Genomic DNA, 6,000 nt, shown 5'->3' with positions numbered 1-6,000 from the left:
AGGGATGAACTGGAGGGTAGGGAAGTGGAGGAGAGAGGAACTTGAGTACAAAACTTCGTATACATGTGCACTTCTCTGACAAAGGGTCCAGAACTATCAGCGGGGTCGGTGGCTCAAAGGGTCTGAAGATCTGGATCTTGGAGACTTTTCTGTTTTGGAAACTGCATGGCTCCAAGACCACCAAACCAAGCCCTCACCTTCCCTTCCAGCTCCCAGTAAGTCAAAATCTATTGATCCAGGGAGAGAGGAGGTTTTTAGTTAGATATTTGGAGTCATTCTTATCTTTGTTCTCCTGTATGTAATGTCTTTTTATTTTTTTTCCTGGCTGCTGCTTTTTTAAAAAAGTCGGTTTTATTGATGCTTAATTTATAAATGGTAAAATTCACTTTTATTAAGAATATAGTTTTTAGAGCTTTGATAAATGTAAACAGTTGTAAACTACCACCATAATCAAGATATAGAGTATTTCTGTAAGTTTATAAAGTTCTGTCATGCTCCTTTATCAATTCTCAGACCCCATACCTATCCTCTAGCAATTGCTGATCTGATATCTGCCACTATAGGTTTGCATTTTGAGAACATCATGTTAATAGAATTCTGTATGCCTTTTATGTGTCTTCTTTAACTTAGCATAATGAATTTAAGATTCATCCACGTTGTTGCATGTATCAGCAGTTTATTCCTTCTTATGTGTGAGTAGTACTCCATTATACATATGTACCATAATCTGTTTATCCATTAGCCAGTTAATGGACATTTGGGTTGTTTCCAGGCTTTGGCTATTAGCAATATAGCTGCTCTAACCATTTGCCTACAGGTCGTAGATCTTTATTTTTGCTGGGTGACTACCTAGGAATGAAACTACTGGGTCATATGATAAGTGTATGTTTAACATTCTAAAATACTGCCAAACTTTTTTCCAAAGTGGCTATTCCATTTGTTTTCCTATCCGCAGCACATGACAGTTCTAGTTACTCTACATTCACATCAGCTGTTGATGATGTTAGTAGTTTAAATTTAACTCTTCCATTCTATCAGTGTATATTGATGTTTCATTGTAGTTTAAAAAATTTTTTTAAAAAAAATTTTGGCTCTGCTGGGTCTCTGTCATGGCACAAGGGCTTCTCTAGCTGCGGCACACAGGCTTAGTTGCCCCCTGGCATGTGGGATCTTAGTTCCTCAACCAGGGATCGAACCCACATCCCCTGCATTGGAAGGCGAATTCTTAACCACTGGACCACAAGGGAATTCCCTCATTGTAGTTTTAATTGCATTTCTCTGAGGACCAATGATGTAGAGCATCTTTCATGTATTTATTTTCTATATGTATATCTCCTTTGGTGGAGCATTATTAAAATCTTTTGCCTATTTTTTGGACAGCTTTATTGTGTTATAATTAACTACAGCAAATTACATATAATTAAATCATAGTTTGATATGTTTTGGCATATGGATACACCCATTAAATCATCACTACAATCAGATTAATGTACATGCTACAACATGGATGGACCTTGAAGACGTATGCTTAGCGAAAGAAGCCAGTCACAAAAGGCCACATACTGTATGAGTCTGGTTACATAAAGTATCCAGAATAGGCAATCCATAGAGACAGAATGTAAATTAGTGGTTGCCAGGCAGTGGGACAGGGGAGAACGGGGAGTGGGTATGGGGTTTTTTTTTTTGGAGTAGACATGGGGTTTTGGGGGGCATGATGAAAATATTTGGAATTAGATACTTGTGATGGCTGCATAGGTTGTGAATATTCTAAAAAAACTACTGAACTGTGCAGTTTAAAAGGCAAATTTTCTGGTATGTGAATTAATAAGGCTGTTCAAAGAAAGGGAAAAAACTACTAGTTGTGATCCATTTATGGGTTATTCAAATAGCATTGTTTATAATTGCAAATACATGGAAACTAACTTAATGTCCATCAGTAGACGAATGAGTATAGGAATGGTTGCATACTCTCAGAATGAAAAAGTGAAGAAGGTATTAAAATAATGAAGTGAAATATGTATCAGTATGATGAACCTCACAGTCATAGTTTGAGCAAAAAAAAAGATTGCAGAGTAATCTCTAACAGGTATAATACCAAATTAAAGTTTAAAAATATGTTGTAGAACACAATATAATTTATTAAAAGTATAAAATTGAACATGGGGATCATAAACATTAGTTTCCAGGTAGTAATTAGTTGTGGAGATAACTAGTGGCATTTACTTGTAGTGGAGGAGGGGAAGAGAGGAAGAATGTCATTAAGGAAGAATTTATAGTGTGTTTAAGCTATATTTGGCAATGTGTTATTTCTTAAGCTGTATGATAGGTATATAGGAGTTAGTTTTACTTGATTTTTACTTTTAGAATATTTCAAATAATTTTATTTTATTTTATTTTATTTTTGCGGTACACGGGCCTCTCACCGCTGTGGCCTCTCCCGCCGCGGAGCACAGGCTCTGGACGCGCAGGCCCAGTGGCCACGGCCCACGGGCCCAGCCGCCCCCGCGGCACGTGGGATCCCCCCGGACCGGGGCACGAACCCACGCCCCCTGCATTGGCAGGCGGACCCCCTACCACTGCACCACCAGGGAAGCCCCCTCAAACAATTTTTATAAGAAAATACAAAGGGCACAACAAAATGGAGGTAGAACCTGGAAGGAATAAATAAGGTAAAATTTTTCTCCTTACAAAAGAGCACAGGGACTTCCCTGGCAGTCCAGTGGTTAAGACTCCATGCTTCCAGTGCAGGGGACGCGGGTTCAATCCCTGGTCGGGGAACGAAGATCCAGCATGCGCGGCCAAAAAAATAAAATAAAGTGAAATAAAATAAGCCCTGATGACTCTAAAAAAAAAAAAAAAAAGCACAATAGCTAATGTACCACTGAGGATAGATAATGACCAATTGAGAAAAGGATGTTGGGGGAAGACTGATTTGCATTCACGAAGTCGTAATCATATAACTTCTTTTAAAGAAGTTGTGGTTTCCTTTGGAAATACTACACCAAGCAAAAATGTAAAGCATGATGACCTGAACGCAATTTCACTAATGCATATTTTGTAAAGTGGCTCTGCTCTCAGAAGTCAATCAAGTAGTCTCGGAGGAAAACAAGGATGTGGGGTGTGAGGAAAAGCGATAAGGAGATCTTTCTTACATGGCAGAGGAGCTCAGTTAAAAGGTAATCACCTAATCAGGAGGTCCCATGAAAAACAGATAACACAGCTGAAACGAGGGTAACTTGAATGCTTTCTAGTTTATTGGTATCAGTCCCATTCTGGTTTTAGGGAATTATAAAGATTTGATCCCTGCGCTGAAGGAGGATAGGAATTTATTCTAACTACACCATCAAGCCTGTTACCTGGAAAGATAAATTTTTGTAGAGAGGGCTTTATAGGAGTTGTAAGTTCAGAGTGCTAGGGTCATTTAAAAAGCACTACTCACAGAGAAATGAAGCAAACAGGAGGCCCAAGGGACTTCCAGAAACCCAGACCTGCAGAATATGGATAGAAATGATTAGAACTCTGTACAGCTTCTTAAATTTAGAGACAGTCTCTGGTGTGGGTTGAATTGTGTCTCCCCAGCCCCAAAACATGTTTAAGTCTTTGACCCTTGTTATTTGTGAATATGATTTTATTTGGAAATAAGGTTTTTGAAGATTTTATCCAAGTTAAGATGAGGTCATACTGGATTAGAGTGGGTCCTGATCCGGTGTCTGGTATCTTTATAAGAGAAAGGAGAAGGAGATTTGAATACAGAGACAGAGAACACACACACTGAGGGAAGATTCTGGCCATGTGATGATGGAAACACATTGGAATTTCGCAGCTGCAAACCAAAGAACACAAAGGATTTTCGGCAACCACTAGAAACTAAGAAGAGGGAAAGAGGGAGCCTTCTCTCAAGTCCTCAGAGGGAGCATGGCCCTGCTGCTACCTTGATTTCAGACTTCTAATCTCCAGAACTGAGAGAGGATAAATTTCTGTTGTTTTAAACCTCTCAGTTTGTATGGTAATTTGTCACTGCTGTCCTAATACATTCTTCATCTTCATTACTTTTGCTAGGCACTGCCTAGTTCCCTACAGCAATTAGCAATAAAATACTTTAAAATGCAAATGACTACTGTGCTTGCTTGGTGAGACATAAATTAAAAGAAAAACACTGGGCAGGTAAGATTTTTTGTTTTTGCATAATGGAGGAAAAGATAACCTAAAATAACTTCTCCTACAAACATATATATAAAAAAGTAAAGTCCCCAGGGTCCAGAAACAAAGTGCTGGAAGAAAAGAGCAGTAAGCCTGCAGGCTGATCAAACTGCTATACTGAGAGTAAGGAGATACAGGTCTCAGTAATAAAGAGGCTTGAGTTTTGTTTTTTTTTAATTAATTTATTTTTGGCTGTATTGGGTCTTCGTTGCTGTGCACGGGCTTTCTCTAGCTGTGGCAAGCGGTGGCTTCTCTTGTTGCGGAGCACGGGCTCTAGGGGCGCGGGCTTCAGTAGTCGTGGCTCGTGGGCTCTAGAGTGCAGGCTCAGTAGTTGGGCCGAATGGACTTAGTTGCTTCGCGGCATGTGGGATCTTTCTGGACCAGGGATCGAACCCGTGTCCCTTGCATTGGCAGGCGGATTCTTAACCACTGTGCCACCAGGCAAGTCCCGAGGCTTGAGTTTTAGAGGCATATAGCCTCAAGAGATGAGGTCTTGGGGTCCTGAAGAGTCAAGTGGTTAGAAATCAGATCCCTGCAATTGGCCCTTCTTTATTTAATATAATTACTAACATATTAACAATTAAAAATATGTTGATTTGATATTTACCATCTTATTTGTCTCATTTTTTTTCTTTTTTGCTTTCTGTTGGATTGATTTTTTAAAAAATTTCATTTCCCCCCTCTGTTCTATATTCTTGATTTATCAAATCTATCATTGCCTTACATTTACACTCATGTTTTCATATTTTGCTATTATTTTATATTTTAATTTTCTAGATGTTTAAAATCCCCTAAGACGTTACCATTATTGTAGATTTACCTTTTTTTGTGACTTTTCATTCCTTCCTCTCCTAGCTTCCATTGGTGGGATCATTTTCCTTCTGCCTGAAGAATGCCCTTCAGTATTTATTTGAATATGGATTTGTTGAGGACAGATTCTCAATTTTTCATATATCTGAAAAAAGTCTTCATTTCACCTCCATTGATGAAGGGTAGTTTTGTCAGTTATGGATCGATAGTTTGGTTTTCCCATCCCTTTGAGGGTGTAATTCCATTGTCTTCTGGTCTCTACTGTTTTTCCTTACAAGTTAGCTATCAGACTTACTTCTACACCTTTAAAAGGAACTTACCTCTTTGACTCCGTTTAAGACTTTCCCTTTTTGATTTTCAGTAGTTTTATTACGGTGTGCCTAGGCTTATATATTTTTTATAATGCATACTGTTTATCCTTTTGTAGGGTTGAATCATGGCTTGATATATTTTTACCAGTTTTGTAAAATTCTTGATCAGTTCTTCTCAGATATAGCTTCTTCCCCATTCTCTCTCTTTACCCCAGTAAGTTCTCTTGTCCCATTTTCAGTCATTTTCTATCCCTTCCCCTCCAACCCTAGGCAACCACTATTGTGCTTTTTGACTTTATAGATTTGTTTTGACTTTCTCTAATGTCATATAAATGAAATTATACAGTATGTACTGTTTTGTATCTGGTTTCTTAGTATTATGTTTTTGACATTAACTCCTATTTTAGTGTGCATCAGTATTACGGTATTTCTATGGAATGAAATTCATTTTTTTTTTTTTTTTTTTTTTGCTGCGCCACATGGCTTGCGGGATATTAGTTCCCCACCCAGGGATGGAACCTGTGCCCCCTGCAGTGGCAGCGCAGAGTCCTAACCACTGGACCACCAAGGAATTCCCTGGTGTTTCTGTATCTATATTTATATATTATAATTTGTTTATCCATTCATATGTTGATTGACATTTGGATTGTTTCCAGTTTGAAGCCATTATAAATAAAGC

Source organism: Delphinapterus leucas, chromosome 20, assembly GCF_059928025.1.
Source record: "Delphinapterus leucas isolate spDelLeu-1000000601 "Yukka" chromosome 20, BTC_Dleu_Yukka2, whole genome shotgun sequence".
Lineage (NCBI taxonomy): Eukaryota > Metazoa > Chordata > Mammalia > Artiodactyla > Monodontidae > Delphinapterus > Delphinapterus leucas.
Note: the sequence above shows the minus strand (reverse complement) of the source record.